Source organism: Carcharodon carcharias, chromosome 1 (assembly GCF_017639515.1).
Source record: "Carcharodon carcharias isolate sCarCar2 chromosome 1, sCarCar2.pri, whole genome shotgun sequence".
NCBI lineage: Eukaryota > Metazoa > Chordata > Chondrichthyes > Lamniformes > Lamnidae > Carcharodon > Carcharodon carcharias.
The window spans coordinates 114,161,392-114,181,592 of NC_054467.1; the positions used below are offsets into that span (position 1 = coordinate 114,161,392).

At 44.3% G+C, this 20,201-nt stretch overlaps 1 long non-coding RNA gene across 1 annotated transcript in view; it reads right to left on the reverse strand.

Annotated features, from left to right (window-relative positions):
* Positions 1-2,693: 2,693 nt before the first annotated feature.
* LOC121279270 overlaps positions 2,694-20,201 on the reverse strand; it is a 31,216-nt gene continuing 13,708 nt past the window's right edge. Inside the window, exons 3-4 of the long non-coding RNA XR_005943351.1 lie at positions 7,000-7,043; positions 2,694-2,769 (exon numbers count right to left, since the gene is read on the reverse strand). This is a non-coding gene — a long non-coding RNA (uncharacterized LOC121279270). The remainder of the gene's footprint in view (positions 2,770-6,999; positions 7,044-20,201) is intronic.

Consider the following 20,201-nt stretch of genomic DNA (forward strand, 5'->3'; position numbering starts at 1 on the left):
CCAGACCCTCACCACCCTCTGGGTAAAAAAGCTTTTCCTCGCATCCCCTTAAACCTCCTGCCCTCACTTTGAACTTATGTCCCCTTGTGACTGACCCTTCAACTAAGGGGAACAGCTGCTCCCTATCCACGCCCCTCATAATCTTGTACACCTCGATCAGGTCGCCCCTCAGTCTTCTCTGCTCCAACGAAAACAAACCAAGTCTATCCAACCTCTATTCATAACTTAAATGTTTCATCCCAAGCAACATCCTGGTGAGTCTCCTCTGCAATGCCTCCAGTGCAATCACATCCTTCCTATAATGTGCCGACCAGAACTGCCATGATGGTCCTTAATGGGCCCTACTCTTTCCCTAGTTATTCTCTTATTCTTAATGTGCTTGTAAAATAACTTTGGATTTTCCTTTATTTCACCTGCCAATGCTTTTTATGCCCTTTTTTGCTCTCCTAATTTTCTTTTTATGTTTCCCCCTACACATTCTATACTCCTCTAGGGCTTCTGCTGTTTTGAGCCCTCGGTATCTGCCATAAGCCTCCCTTTTTCTCTTTATCCAATCCCGCATATCCCTCAACATCCAGGGTTCCCTGGATTTGTTGGTCCCACCCTTTGTCTTTACTGGAATATGTTGGCCCTGTACTCTCCTTATTTCCTTCTTGAATGAGTCTCACTGCTCTGATGCAGATTTACCTCAAAGTAGCTGCTCCCAGTCCACTCTGGCCAAATCATATCTGATCTTATTAAAATCGGCTTTCCCCCAATTTGGTTTCTGATTTCTGGCCCATCCTTGTCCTTTTCCATAACAACCTTGAATCTAACCAAGTTATGAAAACTGGATAAAAAAAATTTAAAAATTACTCAGACATGTCCTCTCATGGGACACGTTTATGTATTTCAATAAAAATTTTTATTTAATTTATAAAGCCTTCGTGAAACCTCATCCCGTCCATAGATGGGGTATCATGAGAAATGCAAAGGCCACCTAGTCTCTTACCCTGCTCACCAACCTTGAGGTTGGACGGGCAGCTCTGTTAATGATTTGAATTGGTTTTTAATTGGCCTTAACAGGCCTTTGACAGTCTGTTGGATGTGCAGCCGACTCTGGTGCACGCACGCCGAACTGAAGATTGGATTGATGCGCAGTGATGTCAGGACGCATGCCCGACCTCATCGCGCATCATTTTACACATCGCCGAGCGGGACCCACCCCCGCACACCGACCCAAAGATGCAGGCCATAGGAAACATTGAATGGCAGAGTAAAGTGAAGTACTGATGTAGGCTGACAAGAGTGGTGCAGCAAAACGTGTCATCCAGGGTAACAAATTAACTATTGTGGTTATACTTTCTTCAGGAGATGAGAGTGGAAGGCAGCCAGTGTTCCTTCTGCACAATTTTTAGCATCTGGCTAGCAAGCAAAATTGCCAAATGAATGGAAAACAGGAGGATTCAAGCTTTTTGTTTAAGTAAGGACACATGGCACAGTAAAACTTAAGGTGGGGAAGGAGGTCTGATTGAAGAAAAACAGCAGGGAAGGGAGTCTGATTGAAGCAAAACAGCAAGTTGAAAAAAGGATACAGGACCAGCAAATTTCTCAGCTTGGAGTTTGAGAGATCTAATTATGTATTATTATAGTGAAGAGCTTCTGCAAATTGAAACAGGCTCAAAATGTTATCCCCATGCTCTTTTGCATTAAGTACAGTTAACACAATACCTAGTATCCAAGACATTTTATTGAATATTCAAAATAGAAGATCCCATAAATCTACAACTATGAACATATATACAAATTCAATTCTTAAAAAAGTTGTGGTTAAAGCATACATCGAATGCACATTCTACGCAACAATGAGAGAGCCTGAATTAAATAATGCCAGAGAGAGACTCATGATTAAATGTTTTGGACATTGAACACCTTAAATATAAAATGATGCACATGATTATTAGGTTATGGCAGTAGTACAATAATTTTAATGGTCTAGCCAACTTCACTAAAATACACTACATCAGCGGCAGCATAAGCATCTTCAAACAAAAGGGTTAAAGATAACATTTAATTTAAAAAATAATTCAGATATTCTCGTATAATCGTTCATTGCAAATTAGTTCTCAAAAACTTGCATCTCATTTAACAAAATGTTTGATAAACTGTAATAAACTACTTTTCCCCACCAAAAAAAATTCTTCATTAGTTTGAACAGCTACCCATACAATATGGCAGCATAAATCCACCATCTGTAATAGGCATTCTATTATTAAAAGTATTTTTGCATTTAAGGATTACTAAATTTATTCAACTTTCTGAACATATAAAATATTTAACTTGATCACACAGCTTAAGTATACAAAACAATCTACATTAAGAATAAGAAAATGATTCATTCAACAGCATTATAATACACAATATCCAAAATCAACAGGTTATGAAAACTGCTTACAACATTTAAATCATTCATAAAACAAAAATGGAACAAAATGTTTAGTATAATGAAAGTGCTAAGATAGCAAAGAGAGCAGATAACAAAGTGAGCAGAAAAAAACATTGTGATTTTACAAAGAAAAACACCAAACTATGAAATAGGATAGTGGAATGCAGAAACTATAAAATACTCCCCAAATGTTCAATTGTTTATTTGTAATATATGTCAACAAATTGGATAATAAGATGCACATTGACTAAGAGGTGCGCTGGAGCTGCTTCATCTGAAGGCCTTTCGCAGAGCACATAGATGTGAATTGATTGTTGGGCCCAGCAAAATGCATGAAGGTCCTCCTGTGGGTGGCAAAAAAAAGTAATGAAAATATGAAACTTGAAGAAAATACACAGGTCATTGTAGGGTTCAATAATTTGATTGATTATGTTTGTCTATTCTCTGATCCTTGTACTCTCAAATGACAAAATAGCAATAACTTATGCCCAAAGCCCTAAATGAGGTATTGGGCTGGATTTTATGTACACTGATCTCCTCTGCACCTGGCATGTTTTCGGCAGGGAGGCATGCAAATACGAGGGGTGGTAAATCTACCGCCTTCCCACCTGCTCTCGACCTGGCCCCCATAATGTTGGGTGGGCGGGTGTCGAAATCAGCAGCCCACCAGTCATTCAAAAAAAAAACTAACAGGCAATTGAGCCAATTACCAAGCCAACTTACCTGTTTTTCACTTCCTGCACCATAAAACAGCTGGCATGGGCAGGTGGGTGAGAGTGCCCACTTCTGAAAAAGATTTATCTGGGCACAGCTCCCTGTCCTGTTGCTCCAGCTTTGTTCTTTCCTGCCTGGCCTCCAAAACCTGCCCCATAAGCTCCCCCAGACTGCCCAATCCTTCCTCGCCCTCAGGGCCTGGGCGTTACCTGGCTCCGGATCCACTGAAGTTCTTTGTGAGACCGCTTGGAGTCTCAGTAGCACCCACTACTCAGTTCTGGCACTGCCGGGATTGCTGCTAGCCAATAAGATTGGTTGTCAGCTCTCAAGAGTTCCTCCCACTGAGGGGCAGGCTGTATTGAGGTCTGTCGGCTGATGGTCGACTCTTTCAACCGAGGTGTTGGGGGGGGGGGGGGTGGGTGATGGGGTGGTTTGGTGGTGGTGGGCAATACACCTCTTCTGTGAAATTCAGCCCTTAAAATCATAGCCACTATTCCTTATTAGGCACCTTGTACGGAGCTCATTAATTAAGCAAAAGACCAAGTAATAAAAACAGAAAATGCTGGAAAAACTCAGCAGGTCTGACAGCATCTGTGGAGAGAGAAACAGAATTAACATTTCAAATCCGTATGACTTCATCAGAGCTGAAGAGAAGTAAAAACGTGACGGATTTTATACTGTTGAAGTGGGGCGGAGCAGGTAAAGCTGGAAAGGTCAGTGATAGGTGAGGGCTAAGGAGAGACTGACAAAGAGGTCATGGACAAAAGGGCAAAGGGAGTGTTAATGGTCATGGTGAAGATTAAAGAAGGTGCTGATAGTAGCGTAAAGGTAAGAAAGCAGAATGTGTAAATAGCAGAACAAAGGTCAGCACTCTGTGAAAGAACAACATGGAACAAGTAACAGATGGCCATTTTGTGGGGGTGGGGGGGGGGGGGTGGTGTTGAGGAAAAAGGATAGAAAAAGGGATTCTAAAAAGGGATAAAACAATGAATAAATGAATTTTAAAAAATAAGTGAAAAAATAATCTTTAAAAAAGGGATTAAAGGGGTGAAGATAGAGGAGAGAGCTCATGGGCTGAAGCTGTTGAACTCAATATTAAGCCCAGAAGGCTGTAAAATGCCTAATTGGAAGATGAGGTGCTGTTCCTCCAGTTTGCAACCGGCTTCACTGGAGCATTGCAGCAGGCCAAGGATGGACATGGGGCAGAGAGCAGGATGGTGGTTGAAATGGCAAGTGACAGGAAGGTCTGGTTCATACTTGCAGACAGACCGAAGGTGTTCGCGAAGAGATCATCCAGTTTGCATCTGGTGTCCCCAATGTAGAGGAGACTGCATTGGGAGCAGCAAATGCAGTAGACCAAATTGAAGGAGGTGCAAGTGAAGCTCTGCTTCACCTTAAAGGAATGTTTGTGCCCTTGGGTGCTGAGGAACAAAGAGGTAAAGGGGTAGGTGTTACACCTTCTATGTTTGCATGGGAAGGTGCTGTGGGAAGGGATAAGGTGTTGGGTGTGATGGAGGAGTGGACTAGGGTCCAGTAAAGTAATTGAGATTAGAAGTTTGCTATATTCCTGTATGCTTACTCCATCAATTAATATCAACAGTGAAATCCTGGAAAATGAGCACCATTTTCCATATCTTCGAAGCCTCCTCTCAATGAAGTAATAGATGATGAAATTCATCATTACCTCCAATGTGCCAGCTGAGGAAAAGAGTATTTCAGGACCAGGATCTAGACTAAGGTCATGATTTACTGGGCAATTGCGATCCCTGCGCTCCTATATGCTTTGGTGACTTGGTCAACTACAGCAGACATCTCAAAGCCCTGGAGAAGTACCATCAGTGGTGCCTTTGCAAGATCCTCCAAATCCAGTGACAAGAAAGGCAGTCTAACAGTAGTCCAACCTGCCCAGCATCAAAGCGGTAATCACTCAAAATCCGCTCCTATGGGTTGGACAAGTCGTCTGTATGCCTGACATCAGACTCCTGAAGCAATTGCTCAACTCGGAACTTAAGTTTTGTAGGTGACCCCCAGGAGGACAATGGAAATGCTTTAGGGATGTCCTCAAAGCATCCCTGAAGAGGTCAAACATCCCTGCCAACCCATGGGAGTCCCTGGCATATGACCAACCAAAATGGAGATGGGTTCATTTGAGAAAGCACTGAATACATTGAGAGACTTCATCAGGAACAAGCAGAGACAAAGCTGAGGTTTTGGAGTGAGTGCACAAATCTCCCAACAACTCATCTACCGATCCTCCAAACACACCTGCCTCACATGTGGCAGAGTCTGCGCATTGGACTTATCAGCCATCTCAGAACCCATCGAACCAGGTTGAAACTAGTTATCCTCAATCCTGAAGAAGTATGCTTTCAGAAGAGGAGGCAATTTTAATAAGATGTCTGGAAAAACTCAGCAGGTCTGACAGGTATTTTTATTTTTGTTTTGGATTTCCAGCATCCGCAGTTTTTTGCTTTTAATAAGATGTTTGCTGTGTGACAAAGCTTTATAATTCTGAATACTTCCTTCAAATGAGTCTTCACTGCTGTTCTAGCAGTTAAAATATATTTCTATGAAACATGAAAGCTATTTTCTGGAAAAGGTATATTTTAAAATCAAAATGAACAAGTAATTCTCAATTAAAAACAGAAAATATTGGAAATGCTCATCAGATTACATTTAGCATTAGACTTTAAATGTGATTTCATGATTGGACAGCACTTGCTAAATAATCTCGTGTGTGCTAAGAACCACACTTAACAACCAATTTCTGATTATCAGTCGGGCTCACAACGTGGCTTACTTACGCTTGCTAGAAGCTACATATTTTCATTCGGAAGGACCTGTCCTCTGCAGGCGAAAGGAACATTCCAGGCTCTGTGTCTTTTTTGAATCAAAAGAGTGGGGGACAATAGTTCCCTGGTACATTCTCCATGGCAACACATAGACCAGAAGCTACTTGCCAACTAATCAGCACCCTTTTTCTCATGCAGTATAACCAATGCTCTCTTTGAAATTTGGCATTCTTGAGTTTGTCCTTTTGATTAGACAAAAGTGATTTTTATTGCAAACCTGGAGTTCATGCCACAATGCTCAGCACAGAATTTAACAAACACGGGGCAGAGTATAACATTAGAAAAAATTGTGGTCAGGCTTTAGGAAGTTACCAACCCTTTCTGACCAATGGAATTGTGCTCATTGTTAGGGGATGGGGGGTAGGGGGAATGAAGAAAGTTGAGAACACAAGTGTCTTGGGTTTTTGGCTTTTACTAGCTTAAAAAAAAAATTTCAGTTGATTCATTGAGGCATTTAGTGAACACAGAATTATAGTAGAGTAGCCCATTATCAATAAGGTGATGATAATTCCCTAAAGGTGGAGAACTGTAGGCAATATCATGGAATTTTGAAAAGTACTGAAATTATACAATTGTTTAGACCAAAAAAATAAACTGGAAAGGTTGAAACAACTTTGCTTTTTTTACAGGGGAGAATTGGATAGAAAGTATCTTTGATCTGGAGTGACCTATGAGAAAGTGGTGTTTTTCTTCCAAATGTCTTAATCACCAAATTTGAAATAGACACCAGTAGTTTTTACTGCGTAGAACAAGAACTGAAGAAAAACAATGGTCTCTTAACTCAGTGTTTCACAATAAATGTGTTGAACAAGAGAATAAGAATTATAACAAACATAAATATACATAATATTTAACCATTAAATTTCCTTCTTCAACTTGATCATATTCAGTTATCCTCATTTATGTTTGCATGAAGATAGACAAAATGAATCCAAACATCATGATTAAACTAGCAGCTTAATTATATAAATATCAAAATTATTTAAATTGCAGTTTTAAGAAACCTACCTTCAAGAAGCTGTCAGTGCATCTACCAGTATTCCATTATACTGCTACAATTTTAGACAGAAATGCAAAAGGTTAGCATAGACAAAATTTCAGCATTGTAGCTATTCCATTTAATCTTAATGAAAAGGAACCTTATCGACTCAATATATTGAAGGATTCCTTTTGAAAATGACCCGTTCTATTAAGTTCTAAAATTTAAGTCAATATTTCTTCAGCATTATTGCTACATATTTATCAGTGTTAGCTGTGCAAAACATAACATTAAATATGATTAAGTGAAACACTTGCATTAACAAAACAAATCTGAATACCACAAATTGCACAGATCTACAAAGCACAAAACATTTCAGTTCTGAAATCCAAGCAACGCCATTGTCCCCCACTACCTAGAGGAATCTAAAAGGTGATAAGACACATAAGAAGGGTCAACACTATTGGGTAAGAAATAGGGACTGATTCTTTATATGGGGTAGGGGAATGTTGTAGCAATATTTAGTGTATCTGTCTCAGGCAACTGCTGGCTGTCTATTTCAAAATGAAACAAATTAGTGAATTATTCATAATGATGAATTCAGCTTTCCTTTGCAACACTATATTACTGGTTATAGACATGGCTAGAGCTTGACGTGAAACTAATATTGGCACAAAAGCATTAAGTGAAAAATTAAGCACAACTTACAAATTAGTTAAAATTGTTTGATACAATGTACAGGGTAAATTTGTGATTGAATCCTGTATCCTGGTAGTTTTACTTTGAAAATTACCATTTACTGACTCTATCTTATTTAATGACAGTTCAAAACATCAGAAATCTTTATAGGAAAAGATTTTCTGCTGTCATGTCTCTATTGACTTGACAGTGTTCTTTAATCCATACTCCATCCACTTTTGAATCAGGGCTTTGTCCATATTCATTCCATGTCATAACTAAACCATTGATTTTTCTTTGGATCTTGCCTTTCAAACACCCATTCTCTAGTGACGGATTTTCATCCAAACTTGAGCACGCTTTCTTTATGTTTCTGGTGTGGATCAGCCAGGTCAACAATGTGGAACATTCCTGTTGACCATAGTGACCTGGGCCTGCAGTTGTGGTGGGCGTAGGAAAATAAAGAGCTCTGGTTCCTGCATTCAATGGCTTTGTGACAATACCTGCCGAAAAGTACATGACTGCTAGATGATACCTCTTCATAAATTGCAATTTGTTTCCTGAAACAAAATATATCCAGGATCCCTCAAAGAATTAATAAAGTACTGGATGGTTATTGCTGCTCAGAGAACTGCAAACAGGGTCAGGCTTCAGAGGAGAAAGAATATTACAATAACTTCTTAAATAATTCTTGTCTTCTTGGTGTTTTGGACAACACGCCTTTCTCAACCTCCACCAAAAGCTAATTAGCAGGTCATTTATCTTTGTATCTTATTTGCTGTTTGTGGGTTCTTTTCCTACACAAATTGCTTGTCACATTTGCCTACTTTAAAAAGTAATTAATTGGACATGATCCTTTTGAGACATCCTAAAAACACAGGATGTGACATAAATGCTCCATAAAGACAGTAAAAATGCATAATTAAAAATCTAATCTACCTAAATGAAGTTAAGATCACCAAAGGTAGCAATCATTAATATATTGCCCAGATACTATAATTAATTGAAGTACTTTTTGGAAACATGGGATAGAACAGTATCTGCAACAGCTTTGTGTCGTTGAACTGAGGTGGAGAGAATGTAGCAATTTATTAGTACCTTAAAATTGCTGTCAGCTTTTTGATGAATTTTCTTCAGCCAAATGAGCTCAACAGACTCATCGGGAAGGATACCTCAGAAGTTTATGAATTATTAATAACAGATTTATACCTACGTCTTTTCCAGGATAATTGCATAGTGCCCCACAGTTTCTTCAATATCTTCCAGAGTTTTTAAAGCAATTTGCTGAGTTTCAAATATGAACAGACGCTCAGATATTTGTACTTGAGAAATTGCAGCTGCTTTGCAGAACCCGTTGAAGGAACACTTCATGGCACTGAAGGTTATTTCTGATTTTAAACACCTCCTTTAAGGAGGTAAGCTGTGTAGAGATATAGGGCGGAATTTTCCAAGTCCGCTGGCGATGGTGTGAAGGCAGGTCGCGATCATCCACTCAGCCTGCCAGTGGCGGGCCGTGTTTCCTACCATTGGTCGGCGGGGAACTAATTGTAATACATTAGCACATAATTAAAAGGCCATCTGCCAGGGTCTTGAAACCCCAACGTATCATCCGTCCACATTGGCAAGAAATCACGGTGACATGTTTCACAACAGCACACAGGCCATGTGCACTTGTTGGCCTTCACTTTGGGGGAACTGAGGTGAGAGAGCAGCAGCATTCTCCACAGCTCGTCTGTTGTTTACAAGTCTCAGGGGCACCAGGGCAACTGATGCCTGGCCCCAGAGGCGACTGCTGAGGGGGTTGTGTCTGGACGCAAGTGTTGGCCAGCCTCGGAGGCAGCTGCTGAGGAGGGCGAGGGGGTGTCCAGGGGCAAGTGCTGGCCAACCTTGAAGGCGGCTGCTGGGGGGGATGTCCGGGACAACTGCTGGCCAGCCATGGAGGTGACTGCTGTAGGTGGTGGGCAGGGTTGGTGCAAGTGCTGCCCTGGAGCCGCATCCCATGTACAGGCAACCGAGGTGGGGTCAAGGTAAGTGAGGGAAGTGGCCACGCATTAGCGACACCCATATAAACTGACCATGCCTCAGCAACAAAGACAGATTAGGCACAGCCACAGTGATATGATTGGGGTTGAGCTTCTGGCCACCCATGTAAGCAACACAGTGGCACCAAAGTGCACCATACCTTAGCACCCAGCTGTACGCGCCCCCCACCCCCTCCCCCCCAAGCAAAAACTTTGAGTCCGCCACCACTTTATTGGACCGTGGAGCAGTTGGGCTGTACAACTCCTCGTCAATGCTGGCCATGTACCAGTCACTGCTGGAGGTGCTCACAGCCCCTTGCAATCTCAGCATCCTGGTTTGGACCAGTGTCCTCCATGTCGCAGGCTGACAGGGCAGCCATGCAGTGCACTCATCTCTGGCCATCCGAGGGGTGACCAGCACTCTCCCAGGAAGCATTAAGGGGTGGTCACACAGGGCCAGTAAAGGTACTAAGTACAGTCATGATAATCATGTCTCTCCTTTCATGCTGCAGGAGGACCACATCAGGATCATGGATCCTGGTGACCTAGCTGTAAGCCTTATGGCCTACAGAGACCATAGAAGACTGAGGAGAGAGGGACAGGTGCAGGGTGCAAACGACTGTGCTCAAGTGGTGCTCAGGTCTCCGTCGCTACACTCGGTGGACTTCATCAACTGCAAGTTCACTCACTGAACGTGCAGCTGGTTTATGTGACCACCAGTAACGCATCCTGCATGTCTGAGCACGGTTTCCAGGGAGTGTGCATGACACCTACATCCTGAGTCACTCACAGATCCCTGCAGTCTTCCAGGGCCCACAGAGGCTGCAGGGTTGGCTCCTTGGGGACAAGGGCTACCCATAGAGGCCATGGCTGATGACACCTATGTGTGGCCTCAGACTGCAGAACAGCAACGTTATAATGAGGCTCATGCAGCAGCTCACAACTTTGTGGAGCAGACCATCAGGATGCTGAAGATGATGTTCCGGTGCCTGGATCGGTCTGGTGGAGCCCTGCAATACAGTCCACAAAGAGTGTCAAGCATCGTCGTCATCTGCTGCGCTCTTTACAACCTGGCACTTCAATGGGGAGACAAGCTGGCTGAGGAGTAAATGGAGGAGCTGGCGGTCTCCTTGGATGAGGAGTACACCGACGGGGATGAGGGTGAGGGGGTACTTGGTGGTGACAATGATGGGGCTTGAGGCTTTTGCACTGGCCAGATGAGGCAGGTGCGCTCAGGAGGCCCTCATAGTTTGTGCAGGATGATGACGACATGCAGTGAGGTGTCCCCATAGATCCTCACATTGCAGTTGTGTACGTTTGACTCCAGTCTGGCTTATGGCAGCACCAATTCCCTCTGTGAGAATGTTCCTGTCATGGAGATGCAGTGGAGGCTCTAATAATTACTCGATCGCAGGAGGATGATCACAACATGTAGTGAAGACACTCCAGAGATCTTCACATAGCCTCTGAGAATGTCTGACTCCTGTCTGGCCTAGGGCAGCTCGCTTGCACTCTATGATCAGGGTGATCTCAGAGCCGCAGCCGTGAAACTTTAAATACAGCTGATGCTGTGTCCATCTTCAGCCCTTCAGGAGCTGATGCACAGCATCACTGGGTCACATATGCTGGTGTGATGGGGGCCAGCCCCACATTAAAGGGGCTGAGAGCATACAGAGACAATGAGAGAACTCTGTGGCACCTGCCCACTACATTCTGGCAGCAATGACCAGCGAGGTGCAGGCATCTGTAATGTTTCCAGGGAGTGAGAGGCTGGACCATCACTGTGATCTTATGACTGCACAGAGAAGAGGCCCTGGACTGAGACAGCTGCCTTTTATCTTGTGCAGAAAGGTTTCACATCTGAGTGACAAGAACACCGCTCATCAGAACAAGGAGCCATAGACAGGGAGACATCCTTAGGAGTTTACTGACAATAGTGAACAGTATGTACAAGTGATTAACATCTGTGTCCGGGCTGTGCAACTACTTTTACCTAACTTTCCTAACCCTGACGATACGTCCTGGTGCTCCCTGGACATCCACAGCAGAAGTGGAGGCAGCCTGCTGACTATGTCGTCCTGTGTGTGATGACTTTGACGGGTGTCCCCTGGAGGGCTGAGACTTGGAGGGCCCCGGCCTGCATTCTGGGTCATGCTGTGTGGCAGTGGCACACTCCTCGGCCTGTGAAGCTGGATCTACGGAGGTCACAGGAAGAAGGGATTTGGATGGGCCGGTTACTCCCAGAGTCACCTGGGTGGATGGCCCCAGAGTATGCACCTGCTGATCCCCCTCCCTATGGTGCCCGAGGGCCCATGGCTGACTCCATGAGCGAACTTGGTAGCTGGAGTGAGATTGAGCTGCCCAACACCCCTCTTGCGTTCACACTGTTGGAAGCCAACTATGGCATCAGCGATGGAGTCAAGCCCGTGCAGCAGTGCAGGAGTGACATCCTGGATCAAGGTCACCATGGCGGCCACCATCCTGCCAGTGTTGACCTTGGTGCATTGCAATGCCGGCGCTATCACCTCAGCCTGAAGATGGACGGACTCCTCTATCATGCCTTGCAATCTGAGGAATGCAGTGGACATCTCTTCCTGATGCTCCTGAGCTTGCCTTTGCAGCTCCAGCAACTGACATGACCAAGTCCAATGGCTCACCATCTGTCTCGGACTCAGCAATGTTCTGGCCTCCAGCACTGTGATTATACCTACACCACATGGACTGCAGCGGTTCAAGAAGGCACCTCACCACCACCTTCTCAAGGGCAACTAGGGATGGGCAATAAATGCTGGCCCAGCCACGACGCCCATATCCTGTGAATGAATGAAAAAAAAAGCAGTCCTTCAAGTGTCAAGGACTAGGGAAGTCGCTGTCTCCGCCTGCTGTGCATCAGAAAATGCAAAGTGCTCACCAGATTGTGATCCCAGGGCTACCCTAAACCTAGATCCCACCAAGGTGTGTGTCTGCGCTGGTGGAGGGTGTGGGTGAGTGCTGTGACGGGATTTCAGGGAGGGTGCCTCCAGATTCTTCTTCAGAGGTTTCTTCGTGGCTTGATTGGAGGCTTCTGGGTCATGGACTCTGTGGCCTGTTTGGCAGATGTGCCTGTGAAAGCTAGAGGAGATAATTAGTGCATGGCAGTGGCCTGTGAAAGAGGACACATCACTAACAGCACGGTTGTCCGATGGATGTTGTACTGCTGGATCCTCACTTGGTACAGCAGCGCTGACCTCACCATCAACACAGGTCCAGTCCCGGTCATCGCCGGCCAGCTGGATAGCTCTGTTTTCAAATTCTGTCAGAATTTTGATCTCCAGCATCCCTCCACCTGTCTGCGACCTTTCCCTCCTGTTGTGTGCCAGTTTGTCCTGCATGGATAGAGAGGGGGAGGTGATCAGTATGCCTGGCCTGTGTGGGTGGTGAGTGATTCCATGGACGGGATGTGGACAATGACGGTGTGTGGGAAAGAGTGAATGGTGATGTCCCTTGCACTGGCAATGAGTGAGGGCCCTGTGGGTGTGTGATGGGTTTGTGAATGTGAGAGTTGGGAGTGATGAGAAGAGTGACTTAACCTGGTGGCCTTTTGCAGCACTGGGTGGCTGTCCGCCTCTGCAGGGTGTTTACGCTGCCACCGCCTTGCAACCTGAGTTGGTAAATTTGCTGCCCATCCTGCAGCCAGAACGGGGTAGAGCTCACCCCGGCGGGCTTCCACAGCATCCAGCAATTGCTCGAGGGACCCGTTGTTGAGGCGGAGGGCTGCAGTCTTTTTTCCTTTGCTAGCCATGTCTCCCAGGCAGCGGTGGTAAACTGGTGGTGCCTTTTAAAGCTAGCGGCCGGCGTGATGCAACAGTGGGGTGATAGAGGGTGGGCGAATGAGAGCCTGCCTGCCATGGAAACAGCTTGTTTCGTGGGAGTGAATAAACAATGAGGCGGGCTCAGGAAGATACGACGTGAAAACCCGCCATTTTCGCCAGTGGGTTGGACTCCGTTTTACCCACCTGCTACTGCACTTAGTGCAATTCTGGGAAAACTCCACCCATAATGATGAAAAACAGGGAATAGCATATATCCAATATATTCTTCACAAATAAAGACTGTAGTCAATGTTTAGATCTAGAGAAATTGACTCAGCAAAGTATTAGACTACCAGGGAGATCAATAAAAGTGTTTGCCTGGGAAATTTTAAGATATAAAGTGTTTGTATTACCACATGATCAACAGTGTAGAATCATCATGGACATTTGCTTAACATTTTGAAGTTCCCTAAATACTAGAGCTTTACTTGATAATTGGCATATACTGTATACTAACTCAATGTTAAAAGGAGCAGCATATATAAACTAAGAAAATAGTCTTACATGGGTAAAATGCTTTTTTGTAATTCATTCACAGGATGTGGGGTGTTGCTGGTTAGGCCAGCACTTTTATTGCCCATCCCTAGTTGCCTTTGAGAAGGTGGTGGTGAACTGCCTTCTTGAACCGCTGCAGTCAATGTGGTATAGATACAGCCACAGTGCTGTCAGGTGGGAGTTCCAGTATTTTGACCCGGCGAGAGTGAAGGAATGGCGATATAGTTCCAAGTCAGGATAGTGTGTGCCTTGGAGGGGAACTTGCAGGTGGTGGTGTTCCCATGCATTTGCTGCCCTTGTCATTATAGGTGGTAGAAGTCGTGGGTTTCGAAGGTGCTGTCGAAGGAGCCTTAAGTGAGTTGCTGCAGTGCATCTTGTAGATGGTACACACTGCTGCCACTGTGCATCGGTGATGGAGGGACTGGATGTTGAAAGTGGTGGATAGGGTGATAATCAAGAGGTAAAAACAAAAAAACTGCGGATGCTGGAAATCCAAAACAAAAACAGAATTACCTGGAAAAACTCAGCAGGTCTGGCAGCATCGGCGGAGAAGAAAAGAGTTGACGTTTCGAGTCCTCATGACCCTAATCAAGAGGGTTGTTTTGTTCTGGATGTTGTTGAGCATCTTGAGTATTGCTGGAGCTGCACTCACCCAAACAAGTGGAGATTATTCCATCACACACCTGGCTTGTGCCTTGCAGACGGTGGACAGGCTTTGGGGAGTCAGAGATGAGTTACTCTCCACAGAATTTCCAGCCTCTGATCTGCTCTTGTAGTCACAGTATTTATTTGGCTGGTCCATTTCAGTTTCTGGTCAATGGTAACCCCCAGGATGTTGATAGTGGGGAATTCAATGATAGTAATGCCATTGAATGTCAAAAGGAGATGGGTTGAATTCTCTCATGTTGGAGATGGTCATTGCCTGGCACTTGCGTGGCATGAACGTTACTTGCCATTTATCAGCCCAAGCCCGAATGTTGTCCAGGTCTTGCTGCATATGGACATGGACTTCAGTATCTGAGGACAATGGTGTGAACATTGTACAATCGTCAGCGAACATCCCAACTTCTGACCTTATGATGGAAGGAAGGTCATTGATGAAACAGCTGAAGATGGTTGGGCATAGGACACTACCCTGAGGAACTCCTGCAGTGATGTCCTGGGGTGCGTTATGGAGTTGATTTTCCAGACAGGTTTCTCATTCGAAACATTGAATTTTATTTACAGGCTGCAGCAGCAGTTATATGCTTCCATGCAGCTTCACAACTAAAAGAAGATCTCCCACTCTAAGGTTCCCCGTGCTTAAAGCTGATTTGTTCACACTGTCATGTGATACTATACAATACAATAAGTCTTAAAGCTACAGTCGCCACATTCCTTAAAGCTACAATTACTATATTCCTCCCCCTTTAAATTTTTTGTACAGTTTGGAGTTGGTAGATGTAAGGACATCTACCTTCATGACATTACAACTATGTTCACAGGTCATAGAATTATGAGTTCAGTCTCTTGGGTGGTTTCCTGATCTAGGTGAAATGTCGCAACTCCAAGACTTTCGAATCTCTTACAGGATCCACATTATCTGGAATTGCAGCAACATCAAGTACCTCTTTAGGCACAGGCAGTTCAGTGTTATCTACTCTGACAGAAACATCTGGTGTTTATATCCTTGGTTGAACAATTTAAACAGGGTCCACAGATTCTACAATGGTTACAGTTGGAACACCATTTTGTTGGGGTATCTCCCTGCTTCTCAAATAATCCACGTGTTTGTAGGTGATCCAGCCCTCCACTTCCAAGTGGTACAACAAGAGTCCGGTCACGGAAACTATTATACCAGGTAACCAAGTCGATTCACCATCGACGTTTCGTACATATAATACTTCACCAACAGTGAATTCTCGCTCACAACTATGCAAATCATGAGTTGCTTTTTGATTCCCTTGACTGTTCTGTACCTTTCCTGGCAAATTTGGAAATACAAAGCTCAGTCTCATTCATTTTGATTTCACAGTCAGTCAGACTTCTCTCAGGTGAAATCTTAACTTGTCTCAGTTCAGAAGTTGAGCTACCTATGGCTTCATTATCCACTCGCATCTTGGAAAATTCTATGACTTTTCTTTTCAATGCCTCTTTAGCTTCGTTCAGCTGATTCTTCAGCTCTTTGCCAGACAGCTAGCTTCACTGAGCTGGCACTACCTTGGAGTTTCTCTGAACTCCTGTCTCCTGGCTGTGTCCAGCTGTACATGACTCCCAGGGCTTCCTTTGAGCCCTCTCTGATTACCAAGGCTTTCCGAGTCCTCTTCAATTACCAGGTCTTCCCCTGAGCCCACTCCGAGTTTCTTCTGCTAAGCTTCCATTCTCCTGTTCAAGACAATTTTCATTTCTTTATTTTACACATTCCTTTTGCATTTGTTCTTGAAGGACAATCAACTGCTCTTTCAACTGTTTATTTTCTTGTTGCCCTCCCTCTGGGGTCTCCTGTTGCCCTGGGCAGAGCTGCCCTCTCTGAGGTTTTCTGTTGCCCTTGGTGGAGCTGCCCTCTCTCTGGGGTCTCTTTTAATTTTCTGTCCATTGCCATTTTTCTTGTGTTTACTACTTTAAATGTATTGCCACTTTAAGAGCAGTCACTTTTTTTTTAACCAGGCTGTCTCTGCAGCTTTCGGTTTTTTGTGCTGCTTTTGGAGTTTCTCATGATTTTCGTGTTTTGGCAGGCTCACTGGCAAATGTGGCTGCTTTTCCTTTAACTTTGTAAAACTTTGTTCCTGTTCGAAAAAATGCAGCAGCAATTTATTCACCATTTTCTGGGCGATTCTGCGGGGTTTTTTTCTTTTTTCCTAACTCGGCAGATCCTTTTGATGTTGGACGTCCCACACTTCGGGAGACCCAGTGTCCTCATGATCTGATCGAGCCTTCTTTTTTTTTCATATAAAGTTACAGCACTGCTGTATGTTCTGACTGCCCCTTTTTTAAACTTGCAAGCTGTCAACTCTGCAGCCAGCCTTTTTTTTAAAAAACTCTGTCGTCATTTTTTCCTTACTGTGCACTGCAGGTTGTTTTTAAACCTTTCTTTACTTGCAACTGTGTTCCAGCTTCTCTAACCTACCGAGCCTGTGGGTCTGCTGCCTATTTCAGAATGCAATACAGATTCTTTTTTTCTTTCTCTTTTTGCTTTGGCAGGTCCTTTTTTTTAAATGTCGGGTGAGTTCTGGGAGATTTCTCAGCCGTTAGGATCAGGGCCCTTTTTTTTAAACTTAAAGTGACCGCATTCCTGTTTCTTCTATTTGAACTATGCAGCATGCCCGGTCATTATATTTTCCTTTTCCTCTGTTTAAAACAAGATACTCTAAGTCACAAGGCGAGGGACAATGCTGGACCTAATCTATCCTTGTTGCCAGTTTGTTACGGACTTGATTTTCTAGACAGGTTTCTCATTAGAAACATTGAACTTTCTTTACAGGCTGCAGCAGCAGTTACATGCTTCCATCCAGCTCCACAGCTAGAAGAACTCCCACTCTAAGGTTTCCCGTGCTTAGAGTTGATTCTTTAACACTGTCACGTGATACCATACAACACAATAAGTCTTAAAGTTACAGTCACAACATTCCTTATAGCTACAATTACTAGAGGGTATGACGATTGACCTCCAGCAATCACAACCATCTTCCTTTGTGCTAGGTATGGCTTCAACCAGTGGAGAGCCTTCCTCTTGATTCCTATTGACTCCAGTTTTGTTAGGGTTCCTTGATACTACACTCGATCAAATGTTGCTTTGATGTCAAGGGCAGTCACTCTCATTTCACTTCTGGAGTTCAGCTCTTTTTTCAATGTTTGCACTAAGGCTGCAATGAGGTCAGGAGCTGAGTGAGCCTGGCAGAACCCAACAGAGCATCAGTGAGCAGGTTATTGCTAAGTGCCACTTTATAGCACTGTCAAGGACCCCTTCCATCACTTTGGTGGTGATCTAGAGTATGCTGATGGGGCGGTAATTGGCCAAGTTTGATTTGTCTTGTTTCTTGTGGACAGGATGACCTGGGCAGTTTTCCACATTGCCAGGTAGATGCCAGTGTTGTAGCTGTACTGAAACAGCTTGACTAAGGGCACAGCTAGTTCTGGAGCACAAGTCTTCAATTCTATTGCTGGATTGTCAGGACCCATAGCCTTTGCAGTATCGAATGCCTTCAGCCATTTCTTGATATCACATGTAGTGAATTGAATTGTCCGAAGACTGGCATCTGTGATGCTGGGCATCTCAGGAGATGGATCATCCACTCGGCACTTCTGGCTGAAGATAGTTGCAAATGCTCCGGCCTTGTCTTTTGCACTGATGCGCTGGGCTCCCCCATCATTGAGGATGGGGCTATTTGTGGAACCTCCTCCTCCTCCAGTGAGCTATTTAATCATCGTCCACCAGGTGGATGGATGTGGCAAGGCTATAGAGCCTAGATGTGATCCATTGGCTGTAGGATTGTTTAGCTCTGTCTATTACATGCTATTTGGCATGCAAGTAGTCCTGTGTTGTAGCTTCACCAGGTTCACAGATCATTTTTAGGTATACCTGGTGCTGTTCCTGGCATGCCTTTTTGCACTCTTCATTGAACCAGTGTTGACTCCTCAGTTTGATGGTAATGGCCAAGTAGGGGATATGCCAGGTTACAGATTGTGGTCGAGTACAATTCTGTTGCTGCTTATGGCCCACAGCAGCTCATGGATACCCAGTTTTGAGTTGCTAGATCTGTTAAAAATCTATCCCATTTAGCACGGTGGCAGTGTCAATAACATGAAGAAGGTTATCCTCAATATAAAGATAGGATTTCGTCTGCACAAGGACTGTGTGGTGGTCACTTCACCCAATACTGTCATGGACAGATGCATCTGTAACAGATAGATTGGTGAGGACGCAGTCAAGTAGATTTTTCCCTCTTGTTGGTTCCCTCACCACCTGCCACAGACCCAGTCCAGCAGCTATATCCTTTAGGATAAAAACAAAAAAACTGCGGATGCTGGAAATCCTTTAGGACTTAGCCAGTTCAGTCTGTAGCGGCCCTACTGAGCCACTCTTGGTGATGGAAGTCCACACCCAGAGTACATTCTGTGCCCTTGCCACTCCAAGTGGCGTTCAACATGGAGAAGCACTGATTAATCAGCTGAGGAGGGGGGGGCTGGTGGGGGGAGACAGTAGGTGATAATCAGCAGGAGATTTCCTTGCTGACGTTTGACCTGATGATATGAAACTTCATGGGGTCCAGCGTTGATGTTGACAACTCCCAGGGCAACTCTATCCTGCATGTATACCACTGTATACCTCATGTGGGTCTAATCCTGTCGGTGGGACAGGACATACCAAGGGTGGTGTCTGAGACATTGGCTGTAAGTTATGATTCCATGTGTACAACTATGTCAGGCTGTTGCTTGACTAGTCTGTGAGACAGCTCTCCCAATGTTGGCACAAGCCCCTTTTTGTGGGCTTCATAGCTGGCTGGCTGATACAACTGAGTGGCTTGTGAAGCCATTGCAGTGGGCATTTAAGAGTCAACCACATTGTTGTGGGTCTGGAGTCACATGTAAGCAAGACCAGGTGAGGAGGGCAGATTTCCTTCCCTGAAGGACATTAATGAACCAGATGGATTGCTATGACAATCAGGACAATGGTTTCGTGGTCACTATTACTGAGACTGGTTTTTTAATTCCAGGTTTATTAACTGAATTTAAATTCCACCAGCTGCCATGGTCAGATTCGAACCCATGTCCCCAGAGCAATAGCCTGAACCTCAGTTATTAGTCCAAGGACATTACCACTTTGCCACTGTCTCCCAATTTATACTCGATAGGAGATGATACTAAATTAGGACTTCCTGTGAGACACTTTGGGAGATACTGGACGATGGAGTTAGGGCATGGAGAAGGAAGAGTTACTTGCTTTGTTCAAAGTTTTGCAACAGTTAGGAAACCTGTATACAGTTAGTATGCAGGCACAGCAAGTGATTAGGAAGACAAATGGAATGTTGCCATTTATTGCAAGGGGAATGGAATACAAAAGTATGAAAGTTTTGTTACAGTTGTACAGGGTATTGGTGAGACCACATCTGGAGCAATGTGTGCAATTTTGGTCTCCTTATTTAACGAAGGATAAAATTGTATTAGAAGCAGATCAGAGAAAGTTCACTCAACTGATTCCTGAGATGA